The sequence below is a fragment of the Chiloscyllium punctatum genome, chromosome 52 (assembly GCF_047496795.1).
Source record: "Chiloscyllium punctatum isolate Juve2018m chromosome 52, sChiPun1.3, whole genome shotgun sequence".
Classification (NCBI taxonomy): domain Eukaryota; kingdom Metazoa; phylum Chordata; class Chondrichthyes; order Orectolobiformes; family Hemiscylliidae; genus Chiloscyllium; species Chiloscyllium punctatum.
The window spans coordinates 12,743,045-12,762,749 of record NC_092790.1 but is presented as its reverse complement, the minus strand read 5'-3'; the positions used below and the strand labels follow the sequence as shown (position 1 = coordinate 12,762,749).

Genomic DNA, 19,705 nt, shown 5'->3' with positions numbered 1-19,705 from the left:
TATAGCGTGGAAACAGACCCTTCGGTCTAACTTGTCCATGCCGACCAGATATCCTATCCTAATCTGGTCCCATTTGGCAGCACTTAAGCCATCTCTCTCTAAACCCTTCCTATTCATATTGTTAAAGTACAGATTTGAGACAGCCCAGTGAATCCCTTAGGGACTCAGATCTATAAGCCTCTCTTGGTTCATCCTGGAGATCATACACTTTGGTAGTCTGGAATAAAAACCTCCTACAAACAGTTTAGTTTAACTTTAGCCTTCTCCTTTATTTACCAGTAGTATCAGTGTTAAAACATAACAATGACACCTATAAATCAGACTAGCTGAGGTTCTACAACCTTAGAAAGGTAGGGTACCAGCTCTTCCTTTTAGAGCCCTCGCAGACTACTTCACTCCTCTTTCTCAAACAGGCTTCCTTTTTACAAAACTTTACAAAAGACACTGCATGTTGTTAATTAGATAGACAATGGAAAGGCAACAATTTGTAAGGAAGAGAAGTTAATTAACAGGTCTGTGCGCGCTTAACTGATCACTCCTTAGCCATCCATCAGGTGGGAAAAACAGATCCAGCCCAGTCAGTGCTTGTTGGTGAGGTAAGTCCCTGTCATAAAGAGGTATCAGTCTAAACTAAGTGGGAGAGGTCATAAGGCAACCTTGCACAGCTTGAATGTCAGATATCATTGTTTTCTAAAATGGCATCTTAGAGAGGAGGGCAAACTTTGACCATAAAATGGCTTCCTGACAGATTGTGTCAGAATCTCTTCAATGTTAGGTTTAGAATAGTTTTTAAGCTCGGAGCAGACTCCTGCTTTTTATCTTAAGCACAAAATCATTCTGTGACTGAGGCTGAAAGGTGAAATTTTAAATGATTCATTCGTCTCAAATTAAACATGCTTTCTTTTCAGGGTTGTGTTTAAAATTCAAAGATGACAGAAGATCTGATGAGTTAGAATTGACAGTGGGTCAGTCGTGGTGTGTAGGAACACCAAGTAAGTTAAAGATTAGATAATATGATTTACTGCATGGAAACAGGCCCTTTGGCGCAACAAGTGCTTCATCAATATTACATTCTAGAGTTTGTATTTCATAATCAGTGATGGCTACTCAAAATCATCATAAAGTCCCAAAACGCAAATAAATTCCAAACATTCATCTCTCTCTCATGCACAGTCACACACGCACTGTCACTCATGCACACAATAAGAATCCATTATAATTGATGGGACCTGACCGTTTATTACAAGACTTTTGGCATGCTTCTGACATGATACAAAGTTTCTGAGATCACAATAAAATACTGTCATTAAATTAATAAGTTAACAACTTTGAATGTTATCACTCGGTACCTTTTTTTTTTACATAGATTCATTGATGGTAAGGAAAATATTCTTAATTGCTTTAGAGCATCCTGTTATCACTTGGTGAAAACAGATTTTTTTTAATCTTCTGCACATCCTAGGTTCCCCCTTTTCTGGCTTGATGCCTCCCGGTCTGCCCTGTTTATTTTCTTGTGTTCTATAATTCAACATTACATTTAGTCTAAGTATTTAAGTGCAAGTTTTAAGGCTTTCTCATTATACTCACTCCGATGCCATTTAAATGTTATAATTGTACCAGGCTCCACCACTTCTCCATGTGCCTTATGATTTTATAAACTTCTATAAAGGTCACTCTCCAGGGAAAACAGTTCCAGCCTGTTCAGCCTCTGCACACAGCTCAAATTCTCCAACCGGGATGAAGCATATTTACATGGAGTTTATCTGTGACTGAAAAGGACAGAATTAATCCTTTACTGAATAGTTGTCACATACCGAGATGACAATTAAATAACATGAATTTCAAACAGACAATCTATACAAGTAGCTCGTGTGCTATACTCTCAACACGTCCTTTCTATAAACCACTAACAATACAACTTGATAAACTTCTGCCCATTTCTCATCTGCCTGAATGTGAGGTTCTCCATTTCCTCATTAAGACATCATTTTTAAGATAATAACAATCAGGGATACATTTGGATTCATTTTGTGTATGCCTTTTGATACAATTGCTTTAAATTTTCACCTTTTTGCTGTAACTCATTAATTTACCTGAGCTAAAGATGTCTGCTTTGTCATCTCTGTTCCTGGTTAGTCTCAACTATCTGATCAAACAGGGTCACTGCTAATTTCCCTTCAACTTTCTTATCTGTACTCTTTGATCTTTCCTGTTTCAACTGGTGACTTTGTGATCTCGTTACCACACAGTCAGGAAACATCCCAGGATGTGTGTCCTGCAGTAGTCCAGTTGCCTGAATTTCCATTGGCTTTTCAACCACAATCAGCACTCCCACCAGTGAATCAGCAACATCATTATCAAGAACAAATTGTATTCCCGGCGTTGAACGTTTGTCCAGTACTCATACTATGACTTCTCCCCTCTTCACGAGACACTCTCACCTCACTTCTTACAATTTCTTATTTCAACGTGAATTCCAGTTACTCATACCTTTTCTGGCAAAAGTCCTTTAGAGGTACATATATCTTTATATTTTAGCATCACAAATTGAGAGGATCCTTATATCTCTGAATATTGCTACCTCTTTACCTGCTGCTCCTGGCCTATGCAAGTAAACTTTACCTTCACGGTGTATGGTTTAAGAAGATCTGGCACTTCCTCCATAAACAACCTCCAACCAGCTTGTACATTCTGGTTCAGCTTTCTAGTCTCCACAGTGCTCTCTGTTACCACTCCAACAAAATTCACTGGCTTATCCTGTTTTCTTCCATCTGGCTTCTCAGTGCTTTCCCTAACCAGCTAATACTGATTCCATGTGGCCTACTTTAGTGAAAACACCAGAGATTTTTCACTTGTCTTTCCCCTTCAAGGGTTTCCTTTTTACCCTGTGGTAAATTATCCTGATGATCTTCACAGAGATCTAATTTTTACTTTCCATGTGAGAATTTCTCTTATCCACAATTATTACCCATCATGGATTGAAATTGATTTTGGCAGCCCAATTTTGATTGATTGATCAACTCAATCATCAGCCATTTCTGATGCCAGTCTTACTGTTTTAACTCTCTACTCTTACATGTGAATTCTCATTACATCAGGAAGTGAATTTTTGAACTCCTGTCGAAGCATCAATTACCAAAGTTCAAACTCCTTCTTTATTCCTTTCCTGTCTCTCCTTTTCTCTCTCTTCTCCCTCTCTTCTGCTTTTAATCGTAATTCAAACTGTTTCATTTCTGTTGCCCTTTCCTTGACTTTTGCCTCTAACTCGAGTTGTTTCATTATCAATTGAATGTTAGCCATCCCTAAAGATTCTGATGCCATTTCCAGCAAATTTAAATGGTGAGCTATGACTGTAATTATCCCCCTTTTCCTCATGGAAGGAGGCAGTTGACCTCCAGCTTGTCTGCTAATTCCAGCAGCTTGGTATTAATCACTTTTTGCAAAAATCTGAAACCACTTCTTCCAGCCCCAGAAAACTCTTGATGACTCAAAGAGCCATTGCTATCCCAAACTCTGTTTCCTGATGAAGGGCTGATGCCCAAAACATTGATTCTCCTACTCCTCAGATGCTGCCTGATCTGCTCGGTTTTCCAGTAACACACACTCGTCTCTGATCTCCAGCATCTGCAGTCCTCACTTTCTCCAAGCGCTGTTTAAACCAATTGAACTGAACACCTGGAACAAAAGACGCTAATACTCACCACTTGCTGCCTTCCAGTCCAACAAATCAAATCCCAAATCAGAACTACAAAAGAAATTCTGCAAACAGCCCCCAATCTGTTATGGAAATGGCCAGACACCCTCCAAACATTTCAAGAACGTAACCCAGACCCTCACTTTGCTAATTGTTTTAAGTTGGTGTAACAAAGATATTCCAGGAAGGATGCACCTGGTCAAACTAGTAGTTTTAAACAAAACAGTTTGATTTACACATTTACCAAATGATACACAAACAAAAGAGAGCAGAATACTAAATAATTTAAAAATCCAAAAACCCAACAGACGATACCAACTTAATGATGGTGTTCCCAACATTTACAACAATCCCCATAAATACCCCTTGGCACAAAAGGTAAAGTCAAATACAGGGTCTTACAGGAGAGATGTCAGAGAGGGAGTACCATCATGGACCTGCTTCTTTGGGTTCAGCAACCTTTTCAACTGCCTGACTGCTTTCAGTCAATAGCCAGACAGCCAAAAACCAAATCAAGCCAGAGAAAAGCTGAGCTGGGAAAACTGGGCCACTCCCCTTTCATTGTACAAGTGTTCTTCTTAAAAATGTGGAAACTTTTGACTGAGGCATTACCTGTTAGCTACAATCAAAATGGCCCTAAAACCCATCAACTCCGACTTTTTGGAACCTGCGTCTTTTACAAACTTTGTTAAAGGAGCAGCAGCATCACAGCAGACTGCTCCAAGAAGTAATGCCCCGAGGGATACAGGGTAATGTATTGAATTGGATCCAAAGTTGGCTCAGTCACAGGAAAGAAAGGATAATGGTCAATGGTGGCCCTTGTGAATGGAAAGCTGTTACAAGTGGTGCTATGCATGGCTCGGTGTTGGGACCTCTGCTGTTTGTTTTATCCATTAATGATTTGGAGTAGCGTATGTTGGGCAAATTTGTGAAATTTGCAGATGACACAAAAATTGGACGTGTAGTGGATAGTATGGAGGATAGCTGTAAGCTCCAAAACTAGACAGATGGTTTGGTAGAATGCTCTGATAAGTGTCAGGGAATGTATTTTGGGAAGTCAGACGGGAAATGGGAATTGACAATAAATGGGAATATACTGAGGGGGACAGGTGAAGTGAGAGATCTTAGTGTGCAAATGCTCAGGTCCCTAAAGATAGAAGGGCTGTAAAGAAAGCACATGGAATGCTCTCCTTCATTGGCAGAGGGTTGAATACAAAAGTAAGGAAATATCAATGAAACTGTTTGAGGCACTGGTGGCTACAACAGGAATATTGTGTGCAGTCAGGTCACCACATTACAGGAAGGACGTCATTGCTGTGGAGAGAGTGTAGAGGAGTTTTACTAGAATGTTGCCGGGGCTGGTGAATTGTAGCTATCAGGAGAGATTGGAGAGTTTGGGATAGTATTCCTTGGAACAGTGGTGCCATGATTAAGGAATACAGGGCGACACTCATATCCACAGGTCCAGTTATCACGGTTTCAGTTACCCGTGGTTTACAATGGTCTGAGCAAATAAAAGGAAATATTCCAGAACCAGGGACCAGGAGAATACCGGAAGGTATATTTCCCATTTTAGTTATGGTTTTGCACCTATCTGCGGTTTTGCATTTCTGCTGTAGGTCCTGGAACATATACCTCATGGGTACTGGGGTCTACAGTACTAAGTAGTGAGCTACCTGATGAAGACGCAGCAGTTCAAATCGTGCACTTCCATATAAACCTGTTGAACTATAACCTGGTGTTTTGTGATTTTTTTAACTAACTAGAGTTAAAAATCTAGTCCTAGAGTGAGGACTGCAGATGCTGGAGATCAGAGCTGAAAATGTGTTGCTGGAAAAGCGCAGCAGGTCAGGCAGCATCCAAGGAGCACGAGAATTCATGTTTCAGGCATGAGCCCTTCTTCATGTCTCCCATTTTCAGAGGGAGACATTAGACAGGAGGAACCTGTTTCCTTTAGCAGAGAGTTCAAAAACCAGGGATCACGGATTCAAGTTAAGTGGCTGTAGGATTAGAATTTATGAGGAAAAATGTTTTTTATGCAGAGAGTGGTGGGTATCTGGAATTCGTTGCCTGATTTGGTGGTGCAGGCAGAGACCTTACATATTTTTAAACAAATTCCCTGGTACTGAGCCTCAAGTGTTGTAAACTGCAAGGTTACAGTCAGTGCCAGGATGGTGGGATGAGAAAGGGCATGTAGGCATGGACAAGTTGGGCTGAATGCCCCACCCCCCACCCCAAAGCTGTATTATTTTTATAATTCTCCAGTTATCAATGAGACCAGACCAGTCAATGCTGTGTGAATATGTAAATATATTTACCATATACCGAAAGTTACAGTTTGATAACTACACCCACACATTCACCAAACAGGAACTGACAGGCATAGATCAATAACTAAACTCACATATCCACATACCCACTTGCATCAGGTGGCCCCATTCATGAAGTTGTATGGGTGTTGTTTCGTTTCTGGATCTCATTCCTTTGGGCTTAGAATTTTAAGAAAAATTGGCCTAGGAACAGCTCAGGGCAGAAGTGGAATCAGACCCGTGGTTCTGTTTAAATTGCTGATTTTAATTTTAAAAAACCTGAATGATTAGGAACTGAATGTTACATTGATGTTGCCAGTCACAACTGATTTTGATTTACTGGAGCTATCTCTTCTGTCTTCCTCCAGGTAAGTACTCAAAGGACCAAGACAATGTAATATTCCCTCGATACAGAGAGCCAAGTGTGACCAGCTGCTTTGAACAAACAGCAGGTACATTACTGCTGTCAGAGCGAAGAACATCCTTTCCACGGTTACAGAGTGGATTGACATTGAGATCCATTCCCAGAGAGATATGTTCAAAACAAGAGTCAAACACCACCGAGGAAACGGTGGAGCTGTATGGGTGTTGTTTAGTTGCTGAATCTCACTCAACTGGTATTAGAATTTTAACAAAAAATGGACAAGGAACAGCTCAGCAGGAGTGGAATCAGACCCATGGTTCTGTTTAAATTGCTGGCTTTAAACAAAAAAAAATCCTAGTGATGGTTAACTGAATGTTACATTGATGTTGCCAGTCACAATTGATGTTGATTTACAGGAGGTATCTCTTCTGTCTTCCTCCATGCAAGTCCTCAAAGGACCAAGATAATGTAATATTCCCTCGGTACAGAGCCAAGTGTGACCAACTGCTTCGAACAAACAGCAGGTATGTTACTGCTGTCAGAGTGAAGAACATCCTTTCAATAGACAATAGGTGTAGGAGTAGGCCATTCTGCCCTTTGAGCTAGCACCACAATTCATTCTGATCATGGCTGATCATCCTCAATCAGTATCCTGTTCCTGCCTTATCCCCATAACCCTTGATTCCACTATCCTTAAGAGCTCTATCCAACTCTTTCTTGAAAGTATCCAGAGACTTGGCCTCCACAGACTTCTGGGGCACAGCATTCATACACTAGGGTGAGGTAGGGGAAGTGGAAATGAGGAAATTATTGAAGTCGACATTGATGCCCTGGGGTTGAATTGTTCCGAGGCGGAAGATGAGTGTTCTTCCTCCAGGCGTCTGTTGGTGAGGGAGCAGCAGTGAAGGAGGCCCAGGACCTCCATGTCCTTGGCAGAGTGGGAGGGGGAATTGAAACGTTGGGCCACGGGGTGGTGTGGTTGATTGGTGCGGGTGTCCCAGAGATGTTCCCTAAAGCGCTCTGCTAGGAGGTGTCCAGTCTCCCCAATGTAGAGAGAAACCACATTGGGAGCCCTTCCCCCACGTCACCCTAGTTCCAAACTTCCAGCTCAGCACTGTCCCCATGACTTGTCCTACCTGCCTATCTTCTTTTCCACCTATCCACTCCACCCTCCTCCTTGACGTATCACCTTCATCCCTTCCCCCACTCACCCATTGTACTCTATGCTACTTTCTCCCCACTCCCACCCTCCTCTAGTTTATGTCTCCACCCTTCAGGCTCTCTGCCTTTATTCCTGATGAAGGGCTTTTGCCCAAAACATCGATTTTACTGCTTCTCGGATGATGTCTGAACTGCTGTGCTCTTCCAGCACCACTAATCCAGAATCTGGTTTCCACCATCTGCAGTCATTGTTTTTACAAGGTTGTTATTGTACCCACTTCTGCCACTTCCTCTGGCAGCTCATTCCAATAAACAAACCAGCCTCTGTGTGATAAAGTTATCCCTCAGGTTGCTTTAAAATCTTTCCCCTCTCACCTTAAACCAATGTCCTCTAGTTTTGGACTCCCTGCCCCGGAGAAAAGACCTTGACTATTCACCTTATCCAAGCCCCTATTTCTGCAGCAATATACATATGAAACATCAAAGACCACTTAATGTGAGTCTAGCCTTGGATTGCAAGTGCACATCTAAATCATCCTTCAATATGATGAGGATTTCTGCCTCTCACACCCTTATAGGCAGTGAGTTCCAGATCTCCATCACCCTTTGAGTGAAAATGTTTTCCCTCACATCCCCCTTGAAACCTCCTACCCCCTACCTTAAATCTATACCCCTCCCCCAGTCATTGATCCCTCCTTCAAGGGGGCGGGGGAGGTTTCTTCCTGTCTACCCTATCTACACCCCTCATTATTTTATACATCTCAATCACGTCCCCACACTCTCAATCTGCTCTAAGGAAAACAACCCCAGTCTTTCCAATCTCTCTCCATCACTGAAACTCTCCAGTCCCTCTTCATTCCTGATGAAGGGCTTTTGCCTGAAACGTCGATTTCGAAGCTACTTGGATGCTGCCTGAACTGCTGTGCTCTTCCAGCACCACTAATCCAGAATATGCTTTCCAGCATCTGCAGTCATTGTTTTTACCTCTCCAGTCCCCAAGACAATAACGTGGTAAATCTCTCTCTGCATGCTTCCCCCAGTGCTATCACACTGCTCTGATAATGTTGATTTGTATACAGTTGCTTAAAAACTCACTGGAATGGTGATAACTTTGCTATTCAGGAGAGACCCTGCCTGCTGGTTAGAAACAGCACAGTGCTAATTGCCCTCTTGACGTTTGCTGATGTTGATGATTGTGTGTACGGTTCTCCAGTGGTTGGAGTATTCCCAGTAAATCATCTTACCATCCTTGTAGAAAATATATACAACTGGGGTCGAAACGACTGGTTTGACGAGGTGCTGTCTCCCTCCACTACCTCATTTCCAGTGTGGGCACTCAGCTCGAGGACTGACACAGGGATGTCTGTGATTAAAACAAACTGTTCGGCACTTGTCTAAGGCAGGAGTTGTTGTTGTGTTCAACAACAAACAGCACTCTCACCACACAGTCGGAGAGAGTTACAGAGTCACTGAGAAAGTCAGAGAGAATCAGAGGGTCACAGCGAGGCAGGGAGAAACAGAGAGAGACATAGACACACACAGGCATATAGAATTATATAGAAACATAGTTAGAGTCAGAAAGAGGCATAAGATCATCGAGATTAATCGACATAAAGTTAAAACAAGTCATAGACAGTCCAACAGAGAGAGATAGAGACCTCGCGGTTTGTACAAGATACCTCACGGGGGGGGGGGGGGGGGGGGGGATCTCTCCTGTCCCCCTCCACCCCCCAATAACCACCATCCTGACCCTCGGGAACGGGACATGTTGACACAGTCCGCTCTCCTTCGGCGCTTTTCCTTCCCGCGTGGCCCCGGCGCCATTTTAGCTTCAGGCCCCGCGCGAGATGGCGGTTAACGGCCGCCTCGTGCCCCAAGTGACCGTTAGCAGCTGCTTCAGGGGAAAGACTCTTTAAAGGGACAACCCTTTCAGGAGAGAGAAACAACAGGGCCGGCTCCGGGACTCACCAAACTTAATAATAATGACAAATACACACACGGACAGAGGGGTGGGAGTGAACAAGAAACTGTGCGGCGGCACATCAAGACCAAAGGCCACTCTCCCGAACTCGAATCGTTGACTCCGCTTTCTCTCTGTCTGTCTCTGGACAGATGCTGCCAGACCTGAAGCACAAACAAGGTCCTCGGGGGTGAGTCCGAGTTCAGGATCCTATTAAGGTTCGGTTGGTAGATGGATGACAGTGTGGGAGGGTATACAATGGGATTAGAAGAATAGAGACAGAGACTGTTTCCTAAATGGGGAAAGGTTTCGGAAATCTGAAGCACAGAGGGACTTGGGAGTCCAAGTTCAGGATTCTCTTCAGGTTAACAGGCAGGTTCAGTTGGCAGTTAGCAAGGTAAATGTAATGTTAGCATTCATTTCGGGAGGGTTAGAATACAAGAGCAAGGATGTACTGCTGAGGCTGCATAAGGCTCTGGTCAGACAACATTTGGATCATTGTGAGCAGTATTGGATCCCCTATTTAAGGAAGGATGTGCTGAACTTGCAGGGGGTTCAGAGGGCGTTTACAAGAAAAATCCCAGGGATGAAACACTTCTCATATGAGGAGAGGTTGAGGACTCTGGTTCTTAACTTGATGGAGTTTAGAAAGATGAGAGAGAACCTGATTGAAACTTACAGAATATTCATGCATCTGTCTAGATACATCTTTATTGATGCTATCGTCTGGGGAGTGTTCCAAACAAACAGACCTATGGGGTGCAGGAAGACAGTTCCTTCAATGTGACATTGCAGCTTGACACTGTGGTGAAGTAAGTGTTTGGCATGCTTGCCTTCACTGGTCAGAGCACTGACGACAGAGGTTGGGGCAACATGTTACAGCTGTACAGGATGTTGGTGAGATCATTTTTAGAATACTGTGTACAGTCCTGGTCAACCTGCTGTAGAAAGGACGTCGTTAAGCTCAAAACGTTATAGAAAAGATTTACAAAGATGTTACCAAGGTTGCAGGGTTTGAGTTATAAGCAGAAGCTTCATAAGCTGGGAGCTTTTCTCCCCTGGAATGTTGGAGGCTGAGGGGTGACCTTATAGAGGTTATAAAATCACGAGGGGCACAGAAAGGGTGAATAGGTATGGTCTTTTCCCCAATGTAGGGGTGTCCCAAACTAGTGGGCATAGGTTTAAGGTGAGAGGGGAAAGATTAAAAAGGGACCTGCGAGGCAAATTTGTCACACAGAAGACAACGAGTATATGGAAAGAGCTGCCAGAGGAAGTGGTAGAGGCAGGAACAATTACATGGAAGAGACATTTGTCAAGGTACATTGATAAGAAAGGTTCAGAGAAGTATGTGTCAAATGCAGATAAATGGGACTAGTTGAGTTTGGACAACCTTGTCAGCATGGGCGAGTTGGGCTGAACGGCCTGTTTCTGTGCTGCATGACTCTATATGAAAATGGATGAGAATAACAAACTTTGCCTGAATGTACAGGAGGAGCTGTGACTATGTGAGGTCATTATACAGACCAATTTCTCTTGGCAAAACACATGATTGGAACAAGTCAAAAACTGATCCTGACAAATGTTATTTCTGTGTACTCTGAACAGGATGTGGCCATCTCTGCCAAGGTGGGAAGTGGATGCAATTCCGAAATGTCCTTGAACCAATCGACTTGCTCAGCCAGGAGGTTGTGAAGTGTTTGCAAAGGGTTAGGAATCATGTGCAGAGCAGAGCGGGTAAGGAGGTCAGATTTCACTCCTTTAAGGAGCATCGCAGACAGGAACAGGAGAAGGCCATTCGGCCCTTCGAACTGCTCATCCATTCAATAGCATTGTGGCTGATGCCCCATTCCTCACGCTCACTTTCCTGCACTTAACATGTAACCCTCAATTCCCTGACTGATCAAGAATCTCCTGCTCCTGTTTCCACACACAGCTCTCTGTGGCAAGGAGTTCCAACGACTCTCAACCCTCTGAAAGAAGAAACCCCTCCTCACCTCAGTCTTCAATTTTGAACCAGATGTTTGGTTGTTCCTGACAACAGTCATCATTAGAGTCTTAACTCCAGATCTGTTTTTGTTTAAAATCACATTCCAAATCCACCACCTGCCAAAGCAAGATTCAAATTCACATCTGCAGGGCATACCCTGGGGAGCTGAAAATATAGGATTTTGCTTCCCCATTATTTCAGAAACTGAAAGTGAATCTCATCAAAATTGAGACCAGAACAAGTTGTCCCACACCACTGAGCTAAACATTGATGTCGACAGAATCCATACAGTGTGCAAAGAGACCATTCAGCCCATCCACTCTGTCCCAAGCCAGTGAAGAGGATCCCACCCAGACCCCTACCCTACCCCTGTAACCCTGCATTAACCATGGCCAATCCCTCTAACCTGCACATCATAGAATCCTACAGCGTGGACGCAGGCCTTTTGGCCTGTCAGGACCATATACTGACCCTCTGAATAACATCCGACCCAGACCCACCACCTCCCCAATCCCTCTAACCCTGCATTTCCCACGACTATACATTTAAACTAAGTAGCGGGGGGGAGGGGACAAGCTGGATGTTTAAAAAGGAAATTGAAGGGGTAGTTAGAACAAGAGAAGTCAAGAAAGACAACTGTATCAAGGAGGTAGAAAACTGGAAAAGGCATCATGCTGTAAAGTTGAGTGAAATAAGGGTTGAGGGGAAGGGTGAGAGCAGTAACAAATTAAAAATTCTATATATGAATGCACGAAGCATTAGACACAAGGTGGATGAGCTTGAGGCTCTTTTGGAAATTGGCAGATACGATATTGTGGGGATAACTGAGACGTGGCTTCATGGGGACAGGGCCTGGGAAATGAATATTCAAGGCTACATGTGTTATCTTAAGGATAGACTGACGGGCAGAGGGGGTGGGGTGGCCTTGTTGGTAAGGGAGATATTCAGTCCCTTGCGCGGGCAGACCTAGAGTCAGGGGATGTAGAGTCAGTGTGGATAGAGCTTCGAAACACTAAGGGTAAAAAGACCCTCATGGGAGTCATCTACAGGCCCCCAAACAGTAGTCTGGATGTTGGAGGTAAGTTGAATCAGGAGCTGAAATTGGCTTGTCGCAAAGATGTTACTACAGTTGTTATGGGGGATTTTAACATGCAGGTAGACTGGGTGAATCAGGATGGTATCGGGCCTCAAGAAAGAGACTTTGTGGAGTGCCTCAGAGATGGATTTTTAGAGCAGCTGGTGCTGGAGCCGACCAGGGATAAGGTGATTCTGGATCTGGTATTGTGTAACGAACCAGAATTGGTCAGTGACCTCGAAGTGAAGGAGCCATTGGGAAGTAGTAACCATAATACAATAAGCTTCAATCTGCAATTTGAGAGGGAGTGGGTACAATCTGAAGTGACAATATTTCAGTTGAATAAAGGGAAATATGGAGCTATGAGGGAGCAACTGGCCAAAGTTCAATGGTTTAATACCTTAACAGGGAAGACCGTGGAGGAACAATGGCGGATATTTCTGTGTATAATGCAGAAGATGCAGGATCAGTTCATTCCTAAAAGGAAGAAAGATCCCAGGAGGAGACATGGGCGGCCGTAGCTGACAAGGGAAGTAAAGAAACATATAAGGTTAAAAGAGAAAAAGTATAACTTAGCGAAGATAAGCGGGAAAACGGAGGACTGGGAAGCTTTTAAAGAACAACAGAGGATTAGTAAGAAGGAAATACACAGAGAAAAAATGAGGTACGAAGGTAAACTGGCCAAGAATATAAAGGAGGATAGTAAAAGCTTTTTTAGGTATGTCCAAGGCAAAAAAATGGTTAGGACAAAAATTGGGCCCTTGAAGACAGAAGCAGGGGAATATATTACTGGGAACGAAGAAATGGCAGAGGAATTAAATGGGTACTTCAGATCTGTGTTCACTGGGGAAGACACAAGCAATCTCCCTGAGGTAACAGTGGCTGAAGGACCTGAACTTAAGGGAATTTCTATTTGCCAGGATTTGGTGTTGGAGAGACTGTTAGGTCTGAAGGTTGATAAGTCTCCGGGACCTGATGGCCTGCATCCCAGGGTACTGAAGGAGGTGGCTCGGGAAATCGTGGATGCGCTGGTGATTATTTTCCAGAGTTCAATAGAATCGGGGTTGGTTCCTGAGGATTGGAGGGCGGCTAATGTTGTGCCACTTTTTAAGAAGGGTGGGCGGGAGAAAGCAGGAAATTATAGACCAGTTAGTCTGACCTCAGTGGTGGGAAAGATGCTGGAGTCTATTATAAAGGATGAAATTACGGCACATCTGGATAATAGTAACAGGATAGGACAGAGTCAGCATGGATTTATGAAGGGGAAATCATGCTTGACTAATCTTCTTGAATTTTTTGAGGATGTAACTCGGAAGATGGACGAGGGAGATCCAGTGGATGTACTGTACCTGGACTTTCAGAAAGCTTTTGATAAAGTCCCACACAAGAGGTTAGTGAGTAAAATTAGGGCGCACGGTATTGGGGGCAAAGTACTAGATTGGATAGAGAATTGGTTGGCTAATAGGAAACAAAGGGTAGTGATTAACGGCTCCATTTCGAAATGGCAGGCAGTGACCAGTGGGGTACCGCAGGGATCCGTGCTGGGACCGCAGCTTTTTACAATATATGTAAATGATATAGAAGATGGTATCAGCAATAACATTAGCAAATTTGCTGATGACACAAAGCTAGGTGGTAGGGTGAAATGTGATGAGGATGTTAGGGGATTACAGGGTGACCTGGACAAGTTAGGTGAGTGGGCAGATGCATGGCAGATGCAGTTTAATGTGGATAAATGTCTGGTTATCCACTTTGGTGGCAAGAACAGGAAGGCAGATTACCACCTCAATGGTATCAAATTAGGTAAAGGGGCTGTTCAGAGAGATCTGGGTGTTCTTGTCCACCAGTCAATGAAGGCAAGCATGCAGGTACAGCAGGTCGTGAAGAAGGCTAATAGCATGCTGGCCTTCATAACAAGAGGGATTGAGTATAGAAGCAAAGAGGTGCTTCTGCAGCTGTACAGGGCCCTGGTGAGACCACACCTGGAGTACTGTGTACAGTTCTGGTCTCCACATTTGAGGAAAGACATTCTGGCTATTGAGGGAGTGCAGCGTAGGTTCACGAGGTCAATTCCTGGAATGGCAGGATTGCCTTACACGGAAAGACTGAAGCGACTGGGCTTGTATACCCTTGAGTTTAGAAGACTGAGAGGGGATCTGATTGAAACGTATAGGCTTATGAAAGGACTGGACACTCTGGCAGGAGGGATCATATTTCCGTTGATGGGGGAGTGCCGAACCAGAGGACACAACTTAAAAATACGGGGTCGACCATTTAGGACAGAGATGAGGAGAAACTACTTCACCCAGAGAGTGGTGGCTGTGTGGAATGCTCTGCCCCAGAGGGCAGTGGAGGCCCAGTCTCTGGATTCTTTTAAGAAAGAATTGGATAGAGCTCTTAAAGATAGTGGAGTCAAGGGGTATGGAGATAAGGCTGGAACAGGATACTGATTAGGAATGATCAGCCATGATCATATTGAATGGCGGTGCAGGCTCGAAGGGCAGAATGGCCTACTCCTGCATCTATTGTCTATTGTCTATTGACTATACCTCTTAGTGTGCATAACTCTCACACTATGGGCAACTTAGCAAGGCCAATCCATCTAAACTGTACATCTTTGGACTGTGGGAGGAAACCGGAGCATCTGGAGAAAACCCATCCAGAGAAGGGGAGAGTGTGCAAACTCCCAATAAACAGTCACCCAGGGCTGGAATTGTTCCTGGGACCCTGGCGCTGTGAGGCAGCAATGGTAACCACTGAGCCACTGTGCCACCCAATGTTTTTGCCACTGGCCATGCAGGGGTTGGTTAGCTCAGTTGATTCTATTATTGACTTACAATGTACAGTCACATTGACAGCATACGTTCAATTGCTGGTCTGGTCGAGATTGCTGTGAGTGATCATTCCCTGTGCTTTAGATGTGGTGTACCGCAGTTTAAACTATAAAACAGTTGTTTGCCTTTTCTCCCCCACACCTCTTTCTCCCTCTCTCTAATGAGGCAATGGTGACCTCACATTAATCACCTGCTTAAAACATAACTTCTCTGATTAAAAATTAACTGCCCTCTTTGTCACTACAAAATAACTTGTATTTTTCCTCCCTGACGCACTATCGGAGTGAGCTGTAAATAAGAGAGAAGACACTTTACCAACGGTACGTATCTAAATGAAGTGGGAGAGGGTGCACAGGGAGAATTACCAGCATATTGCCTTGGGGGCTGCAGAGTTTCAATGATCGAGAGAGGTTGGACAGACTGGGATTGTTGTCCTTACAACAGAGTAGCTTGAAAGAGAGGGATGTATAAAATGATGAGGGATGAAGATAGGGGAGGCAGGAAGAAACTTTCCCCACTTAACGGAGGTGGGGAAGGGGTATGGAGTAAAGGTAAGGACCAGGAGGTTTCAAGGGGTTGTGAGGAAAATCTTGTTCACCCAGAGGGTGGTGTGCAATCTGCTGCACCCAATATACCGGCCATTGCAGCGGACAGCTGGAATTGACAAACAGAAACGGCAGAGACAAACCACAATAAATGCCAGAGGAAACATCACAGAAGCGCTTCACAGGAGGCTCCCAATCACTGAGGATGTCACCTAGACAGGGGACGAAACGTTTGCAACACAAATTCCCAGCTCAGCGAACAGAACCACAACAGATTTTGTTGTGTCCACATGAGAATTCACGAATTGAGCTAACCTTGTCAGTTTGTGCTGTGTGGCCAAACGTCAAGTGCTCAATCAGTACCAGTCAGTTTCAACTCTCATGTATCAAAAGTTGCTTAATTCGTTGACAGCCAATAATATTCTATGAGTCCAGTGATGACAAGGAATCTATTCTTCCTTGCCATCTGGTTCACTAATGTCCTTTAAGGAAAGGAGCTGCCATCCTTACTTGGTCTGGCGTACACGTGTCTCCAGACCCACAGCAATGTGGCTGACACATAACTACCCCTGGGAGTTAGGAATGGGCAATAAATGCTGGCCTCACCAGTGATTCTCTCATCCCGTCAATGAATTTAGGAAAAATAATTCTCTGTGACTGTGATTGATTCTGTGATAGTAGATCTTAGGGTGTTGTGATTGGGACTTAAACTCTTCTGCATTATGTCATTTATGGTAGAGTCACAGAATTGGTACAGCCATTCAGCCCATTGTGTCCATACTGGGACATTCTGTTCTTCACCTGTTCTCCATACTAGTTTCCATTAACTGTTGGGATTCTGAACTTTATCCACTCACTGACTCACTCTATCTAAATGCTAATTTGGGATTATTTCTGCCGTTACCTGTCTTTGATAACTATAGTGCCAGTTTTGTTCTGTGGGCAATAGTATCAGGTAGAGTATGTGGATCTCATTCTCTATCCACATTCAGTTGTGTTTTTTTGGTCTGAGTGTAGGATAAACTTGATCAATATTCACTAACCTATTGTGATTGCGGGATTAATGTTATCTTTGCCACGAATCTGAATTTTATTGCATTCAGACTTTTTAAAAAACATTTTATGTATGCAGTAATCTTTCTCAGTTGCAGCTGGACACTAAGATATAACATCTGACACTAACTGAAATGATTAATGGTTTGGTGAATCAGTTTATAACTGTCCATATTTGGAAATACCTGGGCCGAAATTTCATTTTTTTTCCCCCTTTCAGCATTAACTGGCTGTGTGAGTGAGTTTTCTGTTCTGCTGCCAATCTGTATCACTTGAAAGGAGTGGCACTGGTCTATATCACACTGACACTTTTTTTAACGTTGCCTTGTGTTTCCCATTCTGCATGTCATGATCTGATACACTTTATGAGGTGGGTTTAATGCCTTATAAATCAGTGTTTCATATATTAAAAATGTATGGAAATGCTTCTGCATTACTCAGGCCCTCAACCAAAATGTGAATGTGGAGAAAGTGTGTTCATCAGCACCAGACTCAGTGTGAGAATGAGATTCATTCACTCTCTGATACTAGATATCAATGTGCTCCTTATTCTTGGTTATTGTGTTTCACAGTGCTTCAGTGTCATCCAAATTGAAACATATCACTTTTAGTAACTGCTACTGTACTTCAGTGTTCAAACTTCTGCTACTTGACATGAATGAGGTATTATCCATTGCCACTGGAGTCAGCTCCTATCACTGAAAGTGGATGTGTTTGTATATCTGTTAATCTCTGGCACTGCACATGTAGTTCGATAATGGCCACAGCCAATGTTCTTTCGCTTTAGTGCCTGTAGGATCCATGGACAACTGAACATGCAACACATTGCAGCAGAAAAGCATCTGTGCTCAGAGGTTTATTTGGAATTTACACTGTTTAGTTGTTGTGCCTTTCACATAGGACTTCTATTTATGAAAAGATTAATTTTGTCCTTTTCAGTTGCTGATAATGCCAAAGTTTCCTTCTATATCTTCCGAAATCCTTGCTGTAACAATGTAACAGAATGATCTGTTTGTTGACCATGACTGTAACTTTAAAATTGCCTTCATTACATGTGGAGTTAATACAGTTCCTAATGTATATTTCATAAGAAGATACAAGCTATCCCTCTTCTGATGTTGCAAATGATAATTGACTAAGTATCGTGGTATTTATTGGAACTGAGCTGTTGTGCATTGAGTATAGGGGAAATCAAAAAATATATTGCATCAGTTGTGTTTGACTCTTGTATTGAATGTGTTCTTCTGGAAATTGAGCTCAATGTGCATGTGACTTAATCCACTCTGACTGTGGAAAGGATGTTCTCGAATCTGACAACAGTAACATACCTGCTGGTTGGTAGAAGCAGATGGGCACACTCAGCTTTGTACGGAGGGAATATTACATTGTCTTGGTCCATCAATCATTTGCCTGGAGGAAGACAAGAGGGATCTTTTCTGTAAATCACCAATCAGCTAAATAGAAAGACATCAACTGAACAATGAAATATTCAGGTCAGGTCATGATCATGATAATTCTTTGTTTTTAAACAGGGCAAGATGAACAGAGCAAGGACTGGTTACGGTCCAGCTCTAAGCCCCTTCCAGTCTTTGTTTTTCTGTTTAGTAAATTGTTTTGGAATTTCGCAAAGTACAAAAACTAACCAACATCTGCAAGTTCAATATTCAGCTCCCAATACATTAACTGTTGAAGGAAGAACAACAGGCACTACTATCACATTTAGATGTACTGTCCTTTAATTACCTACAATTCAATGTTTATTCGCAACAGCATGAAATAGAAGCCAAACAATGAATTTCCATCAGAGTTTAGGTAATTAGAACCACAAGAATGTCCCACAGCAGATTCCACCCGCTCTGCCTCCCTCAGCAGGCCCACACACAGCCCGAGAAAGGCCGCTCTCTTCCCCCCAGCCCGCTCACTCCAAGTTCCGGGACCAGTTCCTGCTCCGCTCGGCCTCTTACAAACAGCCCCCGGTTCTCCCTGAACTCACCCCGAATCAATCCCGGTCTCGGAGCCCCCTCTATGTCCGAGGCTCCCATCCCGATGTGCTGTTCCCTCGCTTCCCTGGGCGCTGATCTCTCAATTGCGGTCTGTTTCAAACAAATGTCTTGCACTCACTGAGTAATTGCTCCTCAATTGCAGTGCTGGGCGAGGGCCTCACGCATGCGCTCCTCTACTCACGAACATTTCTGTTTTGGAGGAAGGGCAGCATCGCGCATGCGCCTAAAGATGCAGGAATAAATTATTCACATTAAACTGACTGACAGCAGCGGTGATAAATCCAGCGCAATATTAGGGATTGGGATTAAAGCACAAATATTACTTCCAAAAAAAAAGGAATGTTTTCTCTAGAGCAGAGATGACTGTGGTGGGAACACATGATTGAAGTATAAACGATTTATGAGGCGTGTGGGACAAGATTATTAGAGAGAAGCTGTTTCCCTTGTTTGAGTGAGCAATCACAAGTGGTGCTTAGGTAATGATATGGTGAGGGTAAGGATTGTCGCTATAGTGAAGGGTTAGTTGTAAAGACATTGAGGGAATTTCAGAAAAATCTTTTCACTCAGCAAGTGGTGGAAATCTGGAAGACACGACATGCGAAGGCCAGAAACCTTAACCTTTAAAAAGTATTTGGATGAGCACTTCAAATGTCAGTTCTGGAGCCACCATTCACGGTGGGATATGAACGGTGAATATCTCCCCAGGTAAACCAAAAAGAA

The 19,705-nt window shown here is 43.4% G+C and overlaps 1 long non-coding RNA gene across 2 annotated transcripts; it reads right to left on the bottom strand.

The window, feature by feature from the left end:
• Positions 1-313: 313 nt before the first annotated feature.
• LOC140470632 (uncharacterized) lies at positions 314-19,140 on the bottom strand. Of its 2 annotated transcripts, none has more exons than XR_011956560.1 (3): positions 18,976-19,140; positions 18,311-18,392; positions 314-1,769 (listed from the first exon to the last, which is right to left on the bottom strand). It is a non-coding gene; the product is annotated as an uncharacterized lncRNA (long non-coding RNA). The 2 variants fall into 2 exon arrangements; XR_011956559.1 differs by lacking the exon at positions 314-1,769 and adding an exon at positions 11,503-11,591.
• Between the last annotated feature and the right edge of the window lie 565 nt (positions 19,141-19,705).